This window comes from Castor canadensis, chromosome 7 (assembly GCF_047511655.1).
Source record: "Castor canadensis chromosome 7, mCasCan1.hap1v2, whole genome shotgun sequence".
In the NCBI taxonomy this organism is placed as follows: domain Eukaryota; kingdom Metazoa; phylum Chordata; class Mammalia; order Rodentia; family Castoridae; genus Castor; species Castor canadensis.
This window is the reverse complement of record NC_133392.1, coordinates 147,386,517-147,403,891: the sequence shown is the minus strand read 5'-3', so window position 1 is coordinate 147,403,891 and position 17,375 is coordinate 147,386,517. Positions and strand designations below refer to the sequence as shown.

General features: G+C 49.1%; 1 protein-coding gene and 1 long non-coding RNA gene across 9 annotated transcripts in view; one reads left to right on the top strand and one right to left on the bottom strand.

Annotated features, from left to right (window-relative positions):
• Nucleotides 1-17,375, top strand: part of Alpl (alkaline phosphatase, biomineralization associated) — a 52,438-nt gene that overhangs the window by 8,700 nt on the left and 26,363 nt on the right. Inside the window, exon 1 of one of the 3 annotated variants that reach the window (XM_020177111.2) lies at nt 12,227-12,690. The exons of the other annotated variants lie outside the window; for them this stretch is intronic. The gene's annotated coding sequence lies outside the window, so the exon portion shown is untranslated. Of the gene's footprint in view, nt 1-12,226; nt 12,691-17,375 lie in introns of those variants that run through there. 3 annotated transcript variants of the gene reach the window in all.
• LOC141425016 (uncharacterized) lies at nt 5,666-17,079 on the bottom strand. 6 transcript variants are annotated; one of them, XR_012450082.1, is made up of 3 exons: nt 16,818-17,079; nt 15,802-16,004; nt 5,666-9,067 (listed from the first exon to the last, which is right to left on the bottom strand). It is a non-coding gene; the product is annotated as an uncharacterized lncRNA (long non-coding RNA). The 6 variants fall into 6 exon arrangements; XR_012450079.1 differs by having other exon boundaries at nt 5,666-8,455; nt 16,818-17,073; XR_012450083.1 differs by having other exon boundaries at nt 15,802-15,896; nt 16,818-17,071.

Genomic DNA, 17,375 nt, shown 5'->3' with positions numbered 1-17,375 from the left:
GTCATGAACACAGTGTCTGGCTGGGAGCTGCATCCCTGGACAGCTGGGTCCTATCAGAATCATTCCTGCATCCCAGTGTCTATCGGGGTGACCGTGGTCAACATGTATTTAGTGACTTTTGAATTAATAAGAGGCTACGCACATGTCGGGCTTTCTACAGACCCATTGGCTCGGTCACCTGGGGAAAACTGTGAAGGTTGTCCCCCACGTGTGATGCCTGACCCTCTTGTGGCCACCCTCCCCAGCCTGAACTGGTGTCTTCCTCTATCCTCAGATGACACCAGCTTCTCAATGGTTTGTTAGTGACCAGCGGTGGGACGGAATGGTTCCTGTGGGCAGCAGCTTAGGCCTTTCAGCAGGTCTGAGTTTCCCCAAGGTCACAGCTCTGGCCAGTCTTTGTGTCCACAGTGGAATCCCCAGTCCCCAACCATCTCAATTTCCTTAATAATCCAAACAGTTGTTATAACTGTCATTCCTGAATCCACACCTGCGCTGCTCCACGGTACACGGTAGGCACTTCACACAGACATTGAGTGCTCACAGGAGTCACATCTCACGGGGACTGAGTTGGGTGACCTCCGTGCCTCAGTTTCTTCATGTCAAAAAATAACTCCATAAGAGATAAACAAAGGAGTAAGCATTTATATCAATAAATGTTTTCATTTTAAATGTGTATCATGAGCCCAGCTTTGTTCTAAGCACGTCACTTATATTTATTTATTCCTAGTATCTGAGGCTCAGAGAGGTAAAACATGTTCCCCCAGGCCACCCAGTTGCTATCAAGTGCAAATAGTATCTCCCAGGACATGCGTGTTCCAATTAGCATGATGTGGGTGGGACCCCCCCCAACACACACACACACACACCCCAACCTACTCCTATAATGCAGAGCCCTGCCCTGGATCTGAGGGCCAGAACACACAGGCAAGGGACGAGGTGGGTCAAGTGACCATGTAGCTCTACTGTGAAACACCTCCAAGAACACAACATGCCTGGTCCAGGCTGGAGCATGTGGCAGGTCTTGTGACTGTCATCTGAGGAGCAGACAGTGGTGCCTGGAGTAGAAGCTGGCAGGAGAGGCAAGGGGCAAATCGGAGTGAAGAAGGACGAGTTCCTGATTTACCGTGCTGACTGCTCTGCGTGGGTGCGGATATAGTGACTTACCCAGGACGGAGATGCCACTGTCATTTTCCTGCTCTCAGATGGGAACCAGGCTTGGAAATGTGTGCCCATGTGGACAGTGAACGGTTAGTAGCTGAAGGACCTGGGGTGTGCACCCCAGCCATCAGGCATCCGATTACGTGACTGTGACCTGTAAGGACTCCCAAGGTTTCCTTCTGGGTCACTCCCTGATGTGTCACTGGGCTGGCTCTTGGTAGGTAGGCTAGTGTGGTCATGCATGAGGGTGTTGTCCCATCCATGGGGTGGAGGGCAGTTTCCCCATCTCCTCTAGGGCCTCCCCCACATCACACCCTGAGGCTGGGTCCAGAGAGAGATTTCCAGGAAGGGAAACTGACTGTCACCCCACCTGTCCCAGATGCCTCAGCTCCCTGGTTCTCTGTCACCACCCAGGGCTGACCACACAGGGGAGTACCACGCCTCCAAGGTGGGGAAGGCCTCATAGGTCGGAGGACCACTGTATAATCTGTGCTATACAGAGACAGAGGCGAGGCTCAGAGAGTCAGTGACTTCCCCTGGGTCGAAGCTGGTGGTCTAGAGAAACAAAGCAGAAATTCCAGAACTGCCTCACATTAGTTGTGTAACTTCAGGCAAGTAGCTCAATATCTCTTAGCCTCTGTTTGCTCATCTATAAAATGGAGCACTGGGATTTGAACTCAGGACCTACACCTTGAGCCATTCCACCAGCCCTTTTTTAAAATCTAGAGCCTGAGATCTTTCCTGCCTGCCTCCCAGGTCAGTCTTGGCTCTGGTAAGTGAGGACATGTCTGCCTCGAGGATGTCTGGCCCAGAGACCGAGGCCTGTCTTCTTAAGCCTTAATCTGTTCACGAGTCACGGGAAGAGCTGTCATTTACCAAAGCCCTTTGTGCAGTGTGGCCCCTGAGTGTGCTCTGTACCCTTCCTTTTGTAGATTCTGGAATCCCCGTTATTTACAGATGAAAAACAGACACAGAGAAAGGAAGGGAACTGAACCCAGGAAATGTAGCTCTTAGGTAATTAATCCCGAATGAACCTGGGATTCATTCAGGCTGTGTAGCCTGGCCTCCGGGTCTGGGTCCTGATCACTATTAGATGAATGTCTGCAGGCCAGATGGATAAACTCTTAATGAACCTGTTGGTCCTTCTGGAGAGGAGAGGGGAGTTGAGCAAGCGGCAAGAATAGACTACATGACGCTCCAGGAGAGCCACTGAGGATGCCTATCCCCTCCTGTGCTGGAATGCAGAGTTTGTCTGTCCCCTGTGATTCCTGGGGAGAAAGGAGGAGAACAGAGGGTGGGGGACCCAGCTGGGGAGTCCTGGTGTCTCCAGAGCTGGGGTCAGGGGGAGGCCAGGGCAATTAGCCTGGCTGAGGCTGCCTCTAAGTCAGAAGCCTCAGTAGGGGACCGGCCCAGCCTCTGTCCAGGGCTCTGGCCTTGGGCCTGAGCCTTCTGAGTTTCTGTCTCTAGCTTCCAGCCTTCCTGGGTGGGGAGCTCAGGCGGCTGCTGGCTTGTGTAAGACCTTCACTCTGAAATTTCCTCCAACACCCTGCTCCCCTGGCCGCCCTGCCTGCTGCCTCATTTCCCACTCTTGGAGGAAGCACATTTCACATCCTTCCCTCTTGGGAAGCTGCATGATTTGGATACTCAAAGTGCTTCCTGTGGCCGCTGGCCAAGCAGAGCCCGGCCGTGCCAGGCCTCGGGTCAGGCTCAAGGCAGCCCTGCCAGCCTCTGCATCCTGTCACACACTCCAACTGCCCTGGGCAAATTACAGGGAAAATGCCTGTCCAGTTGGCTGTGCTGGCTCATGCCTGTGACGAAGGCAACCCTTGCTTGGGCTTTGTCCCCTCACTGGCTGCAATAGCTCAAGTGGGGGAATAAAGGTTTCTCTGTCCCAGGAAATTCCTGCTGCAGTGGCCTTTATCAGCTGCTCACCTAGGCACCAGCATCCTAGCACCTGTGAGGGTGGAGAAGGAAGGAAACAGTCAGGAAGTGGGAAGGATGGGTACAGAGGATATTCATTCATTCAATCATTCATTCAACAAACATGGACCCTGAGCTGGTGCTGGGATTCACAGATGAATGTGTCTGCCCTCCAAAAGCTACCAGTGTGGGGGAAGATGGCCAGGTACACTGACCCATACAGAGCCCAGGTGGTTCAGGAGGGAGGAAGCACGAGATGTCGCCTAACTAGGCTGGGGCAGGATGGCTGCAAAGGACTCCCAGGGGAGACAGCATTCATCCTTTCCTCCCCACCCCCCACAAATATTTTTAACAGCCCCCTCTATAGGCAGGTACAGTTCAGGTTCTGGGGAATACAGCCTGGAACAACATGGCACCAGGGTTTCCCTGACGCTCCATCATCCTGGAAAAGACAGACCAGAAAGTACTGCAGTTGATTTCAGGCAGTGGAGAGAACTGTGGAGGAAACCAGCAGGCTTGGAAAGCAGCAAAGGTCTAGCTCAGCCAGGGGCTCCTAGCATGGGCAGGGACTCGGAGGAGGGGGCCTTTGAGCTGGAGACTGGGAAGGTGGGAGCCAAGGAAGGATCTGGAAGAGTGTTCCAGGCAGGGCGACAGTGAATTCAAAACCTTGGGGGACAGAGAAAGAGGCATAGAAGTCAGAGGGGGTGGGGCGTGGCCAAGGGTGATGTCAGAAAGGTGGTCAGGACACAGGGTGTGGGGTCCATCTGACCCTGATGAATGGAGAGCCAGCAGGGACCTGCCAGGAGAGTGCAGAGGTGGGTGACCTCCTGTTTGTTGGATGGTCCCTTAACAACAATTTGGGCAAGAATGGCTTCAGGGGGCTGGCTGCTCCTGCCCACTCCAGGTACACTGGGGACATGGAGGCCCAGGGAGGGCAAGTAGTCCCCCCGAGGTCACAGGGTGGGGAATGCTATGTCCAGGTCTCCTGGCCACCATCCAGTCTCTTTCTAGTGCGTGCACACGACCCCTCTGGATCAAGGTGGGCGCTTACTGAACAGCTGCAGTTTGCCAAGAAACTCCTCTAGCTTGCCTAATGTAACAGGAGCAAGGGAGTCTCAGCCAGGTGTCGGGGACCTGAGTGCATTCAGATCTGGATTCCAGTGACTGACCTTGCCTCGTGACTGAAGCTCAGACATGGTAGGGCTGTGACACTTCCAGCCTAGTAAGATTGTTAAGACCTCAGTGAGCTGTGGTACACGTCAAGTGCTTTTTATCGTGTTCAGCACGATGTGTAGTTTTGCTAAGCGTTTTGGTTTTCATTTGTTCTTTTTGTCTCACTCTTAGAACATGGTGGCTTGAACTCATGGTCCTCCTGCCAGGCTCCTGGGTCCTGGGACTGCACCCAGGACTTCATCTATTCGTTTATGGACCTGGGATCTGTGCATGGATTAATCGTCATCCTTGTTTCAGGAACTTTCATCATTGGTCCACAAATGGCCCCTGGTCTATTTTATTGTAAAAATAAACTTAGAACACGCATGAATACCAGGACTAGAGTACTGACAGATCCCTACATCTTCCTCTAGGCTGTTTCATCCCTCCCCACCCACCTCCCTTCAGTGTGGGGTAACTGAGTCTGGATTAGTACTTTGTTATTTTTATTAGTCTTAGTATCACGTACAGCAGGATAACTACTGTCAAGAGCTCTGCGGCTTCTGTTCCCTTGCCTTGTTTCTGATTAGTGGTTTTTAAGATTTTTGTTTCTGCTGGTATTAATGTCACATATAGGTATAGATCATATATAAGGGGCTTCTCAGTCTCTGTGTCCTTTTGATTGTTATTTAAAACCATATGTACAAGTCAGATGCTAATGAGTCATGCCTGTAATCCTAGCTACTTAGGAGGCTGAGATTGGGAGGATTGAGGTTTGAGGCCAGCCCAGGCAAACAGTTAGGCAGATTCCCCATTTCCAAAATAACCAAGGCAAAATGGACTAGTATGACTCAAGCAGTAGAGCACCTGCTTTGCAAGTGTGAAGTCCTGGGTTCAAACCCCAGTCCCTCAAAAAGCAAATAAATAAATGAAAATTATATGTACATGTGTTGTACATATATATACATATGTACATGTATTGTACAAAATATGTAATTAACTTTGTGAAAAATCATCAAGCTTTACATAATCTCTTAGAGCTTTTCTCAATTTTATATTGCTGAGATTAACCCAAGTTGTTGCATGTGTTTGTAATTCTTTTTTTTTCTTTTTGTGGTACTGGGGTTTGAACTTAGGACCTTGTGCTTGCTAGGCAGTGTAATTTTTTTTAAGATGGGTTTTCACTATGTAGCCCATTCTGGTCTCAAACCCACGATCTTCCTGCCTCAGCCTCCCAAGTGCTGGGTTACAGGTGTGCACCACCACCTTCACAGCCTCAAGAAAAAATTTTAAGCTCTATTTGCAATTTGTCATAGTGCCTATATAGGTCACCAGTTATTGTTCTGCTTTGTGGTATTGGAGGTGGAACCCAGGGTCACCCGTACGCTACACAAGTGCTCTACGACTGAGCTACACCCCAGCCCTAGTTTTGTATTTTTATTTGTTTATTTTTTTGTGTGGGACTGGGGTTTGAACTCAGGGCTTTGCACTTACAAAGCAGGTGCTCTACCACTTGAGCCACACCTCCAGTCCATTTTGTTCTGGATATTTTGGAGATAGGGTCTTACAAATTGCTTTTTTTGTTGTTGTTGTTGTTAAGAAAGCTCTCTTCTGTTCGTTTTTGGAAACTTTAAAAAGCTTTAAAAAAAACTTTTAAAAAACTCTTAATTTGTGTTGAACTATACTGAATGCTTTAAAAGAAGTCCTTTGAGACCATGATGTGGTTTTTCTCCTTTAATCTATGAATGTAATTAATTACATAAAAGACTTTCCAATATTTCATTCCTAGGACAAACTAAGGTGTTCATTCTGAATCTATTTGTTTAGAATCATTTCTTCAGCTCAGTGTTTTCTGGCTTTGGCAGTGTTGTTACAAAGGCCTCATAGAATTAGATGGTAAATTTTCTTTTACCGTTGTCTGCAAGAGTGTGAATGAAATTGAGGGAATTGATTGTGAGAAGTTTGGTAGGTTTTACCTGTAAAATCATTTTAGCCTGCTGTTTTCTTTGTGGAAAGACTTTAACTATGGTTTCAATATCTTTATTCAGGTTCTTTATGTCTTCTTGAGTCAGTTTTATAAGTTGTATTTTTAGGAATGTGTGCATTTAATTTGCATTTTAAAATGTATTAGCAAAAGGATGTTCATAGCATTTTCTCATTCCACAGTATTCCTCTTTTCCACAATGATATGACCTCTCTCTCTCTCTCTCTCTCTCTCTCTCTCTCTCTCTCTCTCTCTCTCCCCCTCCCACCACCCCTTTCTTAATATTGCCATGGTTTATTGACCATTTTTTTCCTTGGTGGGACTGGGATTTGAAACTCAGGGATTCACACTTGCAAAGCAGGTGCTCTACTGCTTGAGCCACATCTCCAGTCCATTTTGCTTTGGTTATTTTGGAGATGGGGTTCTCACAAACTATGGGGCTGGCCTCGAATCATGATCCTCCTCATCTAAGCCTCCCAAGTAGCTAGGATCACAGGTCTGAGCCACTAGTGCACAGCCGGTTTATTGACTTTTTAGAGAAAACACTTGTGGCTTTGAGCTTCTCGATTGAATGATTTTTTTTTTTTTTTAATTTCCAATCTTCATAATCACATTTTTTTAACTTCCCAAGCTGGGTGCTTAGCTATTAATCTTTAGCTAGTTTGTGGTATTACAGACTTTTTGATATGTAGTATTTTTATTATTGTTCAAGTCTATGTAATTTTAATTTGTACCATCATTTTCCTTTTCTCTATGAGTTATTTAGGATGTTTTTGATTTCTAAGGGTATGAGTAATTATTTGCCCTTTTAAAAACTGCACTTCTAACTTAATTGCGCTATGGTCACACAAAGTGGCCACTATTTGAAATGTGAGACTTGTTTTCGGGCCTGATGTGTGATCAATTCTTAAAATGTTTGAGTGTTCCTGAAAAGAATGTGTACCTCCCCAGCACAAAAAAAAACTCACTTGTGACTTTTCCCTACAGGGACAAAGTGCATTTTCTCCTGTCCCTGGGTCTCCCTCTTCCCTTTGGCCCCATACCCTTGACGACATGCCCTGTAATCCTCAGGACACCACTCAGATCTGTCTAGATGTCATCGGTCTGAGTTGTTCAAGATACCTTATATGTTCTTTTCTTTGACCTTAGATTTAAAAGTCTAAGCTTTAGGAAGTGATTTGCTCAGTCTGCAGATAGCTTCAGTACCAACTGTGAACTTTGTTTCTATTACTTAAGTTGTTCCTGCAAAACTTTTCTTTGGAGTGGGAGGGGGTGTCTTTTTGAACAAACCCAAACCTTTGGTGCTTTAATGTTTGAAGGACAGTTTAGCTGGTTATAAAGTTCTCAGTTGAATTTTTTTTTTCCCCTTTGGTGCTTTGGTCAATTCAATTTGATACCTTTTTCTTTTGGAAATGATGTTTTGTTCAAAACTTTTAGAATGTTTTTCTTGTCTTTTGGTAGTCACTTACATATGTCTAAGTGTAGGTTTTTCCTTATTATCCTACCTGGGACATTTTGCGCCCTTTCAAGCTGAGATCTTTTATCTTTCTTTAGTGCTGAGGTAATTTATTATTTCTTCAAATATTCTTCCTCTCCTGGCTTCTTACTTTCTTGTTGTTGGCACTTATACTTCTTTCTCTCTCTCTTTTTTGGTTGCTGTAATTTCACGCAATAGATCACATAGATTTTAAGGGCTCAGTTCATTGAGTTTCAATAAATATACATTGTCTTGTAACTATGACCCCAGAACAGGATTTTAAAAATTCATCTCTGCCATGCAGATGGTTCTCTCACATCTCTTTCCAGTTGATTTTTGCCTCTCAAGGTCAACCATTATTTTATCCCATTCACCATAGTTAGACTGGTCTTTTCTAGGGTTTTGTATAAATGGAGTCCTCTTTTTTCCCCCAGATACTTTTACTTCTCATGTGTCTCTTTTTTTTTTTTTTTGGTGTTGCTGGGGATTGAACCCAGGGCCTCATGCATGCTAAACACAGACTCTTCCACTGAGCTACACTCCCGGCCCCAGCACTTAGTATGTTTCTGAGACTCATCTTTGCTGCATCAGTTCCTTTGTATGGCTGAGTTGTAGTCGCTATATCAGTTTATTCATTCATCTGGTGTGGACATAAATCCAGTTGTTTATAAATAAAGCTCCATGGACCACGTGCATGTGAATCTCCACGTAGAGGTATGGTCTCATCTCTTGTGAGCAAATACGCAGTGCGGCATCCCTGGGTCCTGTGATGCGAGCAAGGGTTAGCGTCATAAAAATGAGTGAACTCTTTTCCGAAGTGACTGCACTATTTTACACTCCTGTGGCCAATGTACACGAGACGTCTGAGTTTTTCTACATTCTAGCTAATGTTTGCTTTTACCAGTCTTTTTTATTTTGTTTAGTCCTTCCCATGGGTGTGAAATGGATTTAATTACCTGATAAGTAATGATGTTGAGCCCTTTTTCATGAATTTACTGGTTGTTTGCATACGTCCTTCCTTCCTTCCTTCCTTTTTGGTGGTGTTGGGGGTCTGAACTTAGGACTTTGTGCTTGCTAAACTGGTGTTCTACCACTTGAGCTACACTCCCAGCCCTTTTGGGGTTATTTTTGAGATAGGGTCTCACATTTACAGTGGGACTTCAATTCTCCTATCGATGCTTCCCTTGTCGCTGGGTGACAGGCCCACGCTGCTGTGTCAAGCTTTTATTGATTAAGATAGGATCTAGTGAACTATTTGCCCTGGCTGGCTTCAAACACACTCCTTCCGATCTCCATCTCCTGAGTAGCTGGGATTACAGGCGTAGCCATTGCACCTGGCTTGCTTCTTTTCTTGTTGGGGTGGCTCAGTCTCCTGCCTATGGAGGAGGGGGTGTTATTAATCTTTTCTTTTTTCTTTGATGGTGCTAGGGCTTGAACTCAGGGCCTCAAACTTGCCAGGCAAGCGCTCTACCTCTTGAGCCCCTCCCCACCCTATTCACCATTTTATTGTCAATGTGAGGGAGTTCTTTCTTTCCCGAATGACGGTCCTTTGCCGGCTATGCCTACTGTGGATGTTTTTATCCCAATTTTTGTCTCTCTGTGCAATTGCTTATTCTCTCTTGATGAAAGGATATTTAAAATTTGGCGCCTATTTACCTTTTTTTTATGAAGTTAGTACACTTTGCCACCCCCAAAGTCATGAAAATTACCTTTTATGTTTTATCTAGAAGCGTTACGATTTTTTTACAATTAGGTTGCCGTTCTATCTCAAATTATTGGAGTAACAGTAATTTGACTTGACATTCTTTGAGCTTTTCTTTCTTTTTTCTCTTTTTAACCCTTTGTTCCCTCCTGGAAAAGTGCCTCCAACTGATATCCTAGTTCCCTGCTTCATTCTCTAGTCCCTGGATCTGCTCTGCAATTTATTCTCCTTCTTACGTTGGCCATCGTAACTGTGTTTTCATACGGAGTGCCTCCACTGGGATCTTTTAGTATTTTGTGTTCTGTTTTGGCATCATTTCTTCTACATGTTGCTTACTTAGACTTCTCCCCACCTGTCCTCATGTGGCTGATTCTGGGGCTTTCTCTGCTTGGTTTGTTTTTCTTTGAAAGTCGTTGTGCCCCTCGGTACCAGTTTGATAACTTGGGAGCTTCCTCTTTGAGGTGCAACTACTCTGTTGGGTGTGTTGTTGGGGTGCGAGCCTAAGGCTGACCCTGTTCTCCCAGCCCCAGTGAGCCCAAGTAAAGGACAGGGCCAGGACACAGATATTCCAAGTTCCTCTGTGCTGCCCTGGTGTCCCCACTGGACACCTGTCCACTGGGTGAGGGCGCTGGCTTTGGCTGTCCCAGGACAGCAGGCAGATGTACAGGCCTGACTGAGGGCTTGACACAAAGAGGTGAGAGCTTGAACCATGACTGGAGGTGTGGCTCAAGTGGTAGAGAGAGCATTTGCCTAGCAAGCTTGAGGTCTTGAGTTTGATCCCCAGTACTACCACAAAAAGAGAGAGAGAACTGAAACCCTGTTTTCTTTTCTAGAATATTTTCCTTCACCCTAAAGAGTGTTCCCTGCCTTTTCTTCCTTTTCTCTCATCCACACACACCAGCTTGGAACCCCTTCTATCTCCTGGGCAGGTCCTGTCTTCCTCCTAAGTGTCTGGGTTTGGTGACATTTGCTCCATGGTTACCTGGGGCTTTTTGGAGAGTCAGGATGTAGAGGCCATACATCTTCTCTTGCTGTTAATTTTAAGAGCAAGTTCTGCCTGTCCCAGCCTGCCCGCCCCCCACCAGCCAGGGCACAGTGACCTCCAAATGAAAACCACAAGCTGCTTAGAGAAACACGGGAGTCACCAGTTCTGGGACTGATGGACCTAGTCTTATTTCTTCTTTTTAGTCCTGGGTATCAAACCCAGAGCCTCTCACCCGCCAGGTGAGCCCTCTACCACTGAGTCACACCCTCTCCCAGGCGGACAGAATCTTAAATAAGCATTGTAAACATACCAAAGAAACAAGGAAGGTTATGAGTAACATAAAGCAGAATGAGAGAGTGTTAAAAATAAAAGAACCCAGTAGAAACATCAGTATCAAAAGCTAGCCCTGCCCTGCCCCCCCCAACCTCGGCACATGCTGGCAGCTTGAGAGTCGAGACTTTCATGGCTTCTGGGGCTTTGCATGGGCTGTTCCCTGAGAACGCTTCTGCTGAGAAGTTTCTAGCACATTCTTAAGATTTCTTCTGTGATGGGTGGACACGCAGTGGTCAAGGGGACACTGTGATGATGTGGAGGTTGAGGGGTAGGAAGTTGGGGTGTAGTTCTGATTCTTCAATTAGCTGTGTGACTTTGGGCAGGTCCTGCAATGTCTCTGGACCTCAGGGTCTTCCTGGGGTGGGGGAGGGGATAAGAGCATCAGGCTGGATTATTCCTGAGTCCCCTTCAGCTCAGTGTGCCTGTACCACCATGGTTAAGAGCACAGGCTGTGGAGTGGGCTGCCTGCCACCCCCTATGGGCCAGCACTTAACTTCTGTGTCACTGAGCAGTCATTTCAACTCCTGAAGCTTCTGTAGATTTAACTCTAGCATAATGATTCAGAGTTGGATTTCCCACTACTAGGAAGGCTGAGGCAGGAGGATTGCAAGTTCAAGGCCAGCCTGAGCTACATAGAAAGACCTTACTTATCTCAAAAAAAGAAAAGAAAAGGAACTTGAACTTCAGAGTGTGATAGTTTAGGCTCACAATCCCACCTCAGCTGCTTCTGTGCTGTGTGATCTCAGACAAATTACTTACCCTCTCTGCTTTTTCCTTCTCTGCAATGGGAATGATAGTAAGAGTATCTACCTCAAAGTGTAAGAGTCCAGCGAGTCCAGCTGTGCTCTGCTGGTGGCCGCTTTGAACTCAGGGACTTGCACTTGCCAGGCAGGTGGTCTGACACTTGAGTCATGCCCTGAGCCCTTTTTTTTGCTTTAGTTTTTCGAATAGGGTCTCACATTTTTGCCTAGGACCAGTCTCAGACTGGGAGCCTCCTACTTACAGCCTCCTGCATAGCTGGGATGACAGGCATGCACATCATGCCTAGCTTGTTTGTTGAGATGGGGTTTTGCTAACTTTTTGCCTAAACTGGCCTCGAACCTCCATTCCCCTTATCTCTGCCTCCTGAGTAGCTGGTGCTATCACACCTGGCCCAGCAACAAATTCTTGATGCTTGTCTGCTGGTCTCTAAATGCTTTCCAAACACTCTCTGTCCATGTGTATCTTTGATCTGCAGGGTGGGGGTGACCTGTTCTGTTTGAAGCTCCCGACATGGTTGTTTCCAGCTCTCTGGCCAGGACTTAATCCAGGCCCATCCCCTTCAAGACCAGGGTCCTCTTTCCACAGGCTGTGGTGTTGGGAAAGACTGGAGTGGGTTGGGGTAGCTGACACATCCAGATGGAAAAGCATGAGCAGCCCCTGGTGCCACGTATGTGCTCCATCTGTGCAAGGGGTGGGGGGCTGTGCACAGATGGCTTTTGGAGGTTCACACAAATATGGCATCAGTGATGGGACAGAAGCTAACTGAGGAGGCAGAACAAGGGTAGGTTGGACAACTGGGAGCTCATGTGACCTGGGACACAGCCCAAGGAGTCTGGGAAGGGGAGGAGGATCCACGGAGACCATGAGTCAGGAAAGAGGAGACTGAGTTTTCCCTAGGCTAGGGCAGGAGAGCAAGGCCTGGAGTCAAAGGTGGACGTAGCCAGGTCTCCCAGTGTGTTCCCTGGCAGTTTCCCCACCATTTACTCTGGAGGATCTGGGCTTGTGGCTTCATCTGAATCTCCATACCACATCTGTAGAAGGCGCCACTCAGTGCACTCGGGAGGCGGCTGCTGTGGCGAGAATCCCCATATGCAGCTGGGCCAGATTGGAGCCGTAGCCTGGGATGTAGCCTCAAGGCTGTGGTTTACTTCTCCATGACTTGGGACTTGCACTCTTAGCTGTGCAGGAGGATTGCAAGGCGACAGTGACCTCACTGGGTGAGACCTCTATGAATCTCTCCCTCCCTTTCTTCCTCCTGCCTTCCTTTCCTCCTTGGTACTTCTGCTGCCTGGCATCCAAGGGAGGTGGCATACTTCCTCGCTGTCTGCATCCCCACCAGCAGGGATGTGGTGGTTTTCTCGCCCCTGGTCTGTAGAAGCTTCTCAATGAACAGTGGTCTGGGGCTGGTGGAGTGGCTCAAGTGGTAGAACACCTGCCTAGCAGTTATGAAGCCCTGAGTTCAAACCTCAGTACTGCCCAAATAAATAAATGAATAGATAGATAGGTAGATAGATAGATAGATAGATAGATAGATAGATAGATAGATAGATAGTGGTCTGGAACCATTGGTGAGTAGGGGAGGTCCGAGGGAAAGGAACTGATGTCAGTGGATCTCTGAGACATAAGGCAAAGCCCTGGAGAGGCTGCAGAGCCCACTTGGGGTGACAGGGGCTGCCCAGGAAAGCATTTGGGGGTCCAGATTTCAGAGGAGGTGGGCTTCCTCTCTGGCCATAGCCTGAAAGCTGAAAGCCCTGTGGGAGAGGGGACAGCTGGATGGGTGTGAGCGCAGGGCAAGCTGGAAGCCCAGGACACTTGGTTCTCCTGTTTCTTCTCCTGACACTTGGCTTTTTAAGCCACTCTGACTGCTCTGAGTGGAACAAATTGTCCAAAGGAATGATGGCCCCAGCCCTATCCCAGCTGTCCCAGTGGCTGGGAAAAAGAGTGCTGGGCTTGGAGCCAGGCAGATCGAGGACATGGGCTGGCCCCACCCCTCTTTGGCAGAGGGACCCTGGGCAAGTCACTTCAGCCCTCTGTGTCTCCATTTCCCAGTATGAAATGGGTATGTACTGTGCTGTCCTCCCTGCAGTGATCTTTTGGGCCTTTTGTGTAAATCCAGGAGACATGTGGTCACTAGGCTGAAGGAAGGACCTAGAGGGCAGGGGTGGCATCTGCGGCCCCTAGCACAGGGCCAGGCACAGTAGACACTGGGATCTTGTCCGTCAGAAAGTCATTGTACTATGCCTATGCCAACCTGTCGGAAGGCAAGGGTCCTGCCCACAGAGCAGGAATTTGAGGTGAATGCACCCAGCCATCGCCTGGAGCTCTGAAGTTTGTGAATTCCAAGTAGAAAACTACTCGTGTTGCACTGGACTCTTCCTTTACCACACACTTGAAACTTGTCACCCTACCTCCAGCTTGTTTCCAGAGTCCCCTTTGGAAACAGCTGGTGGAGCGTGACATCACACGATTGTTTACAGTGGAAGAGACTGAACTGGTGCTCTGAGAGTGGAGTCTGTGTGACAAGTAACAGAAAAGCCAGGGCGAGACGTTCAGAAATGAGCTTCAGACATGGCTGCATTCAGGGACCCAAGTGCTGGCATCAACACTCAGATTCTATCCTCTGAGTCACAGCTCCACTTGAGGCTGCACACAGTGCCACCAGGTGGAACCTGTCCCACCTGGACCAGCTGAAAGGGGGAGGGGCACATCCCACGACTGTGGTGTTGAGAGGAAGTAGATTCCCAGCGGCCCAAAATGTCAGCAGAAATCCACTGCAGTCACCAGAGGTGGTGCAGAGGAGAGCTTGCCACTCCAGTCTGCAAGGTTCCTGCCATTCCTGGAAGCCAACACTGGAGGCAGCATGGAGCTGACCATCCCTGCTTCCCCATGGGGGTTCAGCACAGCCCTGATGGTGGCCCTCACCGTCTCTCTGCAGAGGAGCAGAGCTGGCAGGGAGGGTGAAGGGGGATGGGAGGAACACTTGGTCCAGGTAAGAGAGACCCCAGGAGGCTGGATCATCAGCAAGCCCGAAGGACCTGGTCCAGAGCCACAGCCCCAGTCTGGCGTGAGAACGGTCACTGGGCACAGATGGATGTGGACTTTCTGTCACTGCCGGGACGCCCCACCCCACTTCATGTGGGATGAGGTGGTGCTGCCCTGAGGCTACAGGGCTCCTTGGACAGGGCTGGTGTAGGGAGGCATCTGATCTGGCACCAGTGCTGAGGTGGTCCTGGCAGATGCTAGAATGGGTGGCAGGGACACTGCAGGTGAACCAGACTGGGCTGGCCCAATCCCAGTTCCCTCCCCTTCTGGGCCTCTGTTTTCTCCTCCTACCACCCAAGCACACTGGGTTCTTGGAAGCCTTAGTAGAAAGTTCCCATCATACAGTAGGTGCCCTGTTGAGACTTTCTCCTCTTCGTGTTAATTGCTGTGTGACCTTGGCTAAGCTACTTAACTTCTCTGCATATCAGGAGCAAGGATAGCACCTACCACACAGGGTTGTTGTGAGCCCTAGATGAACTAATGCTTGTAAAACACTTAGAACAATCCTAGCCCACTTGTCACCATTAGTATTAGGTGACACTTGTGTTTTATACCTGCCCCATTGAATTCTCATTCCTCTAATAGCTCATGGGGAAACTGAGGCCCAGAGAGGTTAGGTGATGTGTACAAGGACTCTGCAGCCAGTAGGCCACAGAGGATCTCCCCAGCCAGGTGCCCTCATTTCCTGTCCCTCTAGGCCCCTGGTCACCAAGAACACCAATGCTCCAGCTGCTGGAAGCCTGGCCGGCTGGCTGGAGCTTTGTGGGAATTCAGGGAACGCTGCCATCAGAGCCCAGCTGCGCTGAGCACAATCCCCGGGGACATCCAAGTGCTCAGTGCTGACGTGAGCCCCACTCATGCCACCCAGGGACATGCTTGTGCTGGCTGCCACCCACCCGGCAGGTTACAAGGTCACGGCCCATTCCCCACACAGCCCAGAGCCTCCTCAGCCCCTTCAGGGCCATCTGGGGAGCGGATTCAGCATTACCGAGGGAAGGCTGCCAGGACATGGGGCTGAGTAGGCGCCAGGTGGCCATGGCCTGCTGAAGGAGGAGCTGAAGCAGGGCATTGTGGGAGAGGCAGGTGCTCCAGGGTCGTGTCCTGCTGGTGGAGTCAGGACTTGGACCCAGTCGGTCCTAGGTGTGGCTCTCAGCCACCTTGGGCAAGTGACCTCACCTCTCTTCTATAACGTGGGGGAGAGGACACTGACGCAGATGTACTGAAGTAACATTTGGGAAGCACAGAGGGAAAAGGAGCCACATGGCAGCTGTGTGTAATCTACTCACCTGCAAGTGTGCCGTGTGCACTCACTACGTTCACATTAAACAGCAACTGGTTCATTTCCAGTCGGGCCTGCTGCATTAGACTTTTCCATCTGGTCCTGGGAAACAGAACCATTGGGTAAACAAGGCTGAATTCTGGCTCTGCTCTTCTTTGCTGTGAGACCTTGGGCTAGCTGCTTAACCTCTCTGTGCATTTGCTTTGCTATCTGTAAAATAGGGATAATAACAGAGCTTACCTTGCAGGTTAAATTAAATGAATTAATGTAGGCAAAGCTTTTTGAATAACACCTGGTGTGTGGCAAGTGCTACAGGGAGGTTTGCTATTATTACAAGCTACACAGTGACAGAGTGCATAGTCTCAGTTTGAAATATTCTCAGTTGACACAAATCATTAATGTATCAAATTTCAACATGTCAGCATCTACACTGTGCCTTGCAGACTTCCTGGACTTGTAGTAATTGTTCCCCAAGTCCTTAGCTCGTGAGTGCGGGGACCTAGCCCTGCCTCAGGTGTGCTGTGACTCTGCAAAGTTACGTACCCTTCCGGTGCCTGATACCAGAGTGGTTCCCACTGCAGAGGTGCTGAGTTAAGTACTAGAGCAGGTCAACACTCAAGGACACATGATACATGAGCCATACCCATCCCACCCCACCTCTCTCCTGCTCAGCTTCCAGGCTTGGCCTAGAGTGCTGTGGCCTGGAGCAGACGTGTCCTCTCCATGGACTGGCAGAAGCCCATGTGCCCATAAAGCGGCCAGCCTAGGCCTTAGACACCTAGGATGCCCTGGGTGGCTCCATCTCCCTCCCAAGGCCACTGCTGTCTCTCCTCCCACATCGCACTGTGACTGGCTTCAGGCCTTGGCCCACAGAGCTGCTGTGTGGCATAAAGACTGTCCCAGTCCCCCAGGGAGCCTCAGGCAAGCATTGGCTATAGAACCTGGAGCCTTGACCTCCTGATTCCAGTTCTGCCATGTGGCCAGGAGCAGGTGGCAGGCTTGTCTCCACCTCTGTGTCCTCACCTGTGAAATGGGGCTGGCGATGAGGCACATGAGTCAGGTGGGTTGTGCTGGAGCTGGTTCAGGCTGCCTATCCTCCACCACCTGCTTTCTGCTCTGACTTGCTCTCTGACCCAAGTACTGTGCATTCCCACCTCCTGGCCTTTGCACACTGGTCCTCCTGGCTGAGAGCCCTCTCTCCACTCAACGCCACCCTACCATGCTTCCAGAAGGTTCCTTCTGGGCACCTCCTGCTGAGCCTGTCCTGGATGTGCTCAACCTCTGCAAAAGAGAAAGAAAGTTCCACACTGCCTGTTCTGTGTGCACGTGTGGGGAGGGGACAGGGAGAGGAATCTGGTCCTCAGGAGAGGTGGAGCCCCTTGGCTCTAAGAGCTGGGCCTGGGCCCTCTGCCTCCTCATTAAATACCATCCCCGAGGTGATCAGCAGGAAGTGAGTTTTGGTTTCTAGACTCTTGGAGGTGGAAAGGGCCTCCAGGTGAACAGGTGTGTGGACAAGTGAGGCTTGGCAGAGCAAGCAGGGAAGGTCGGCCCATTCCCCCCACTCTGTTGCCACACCATCAT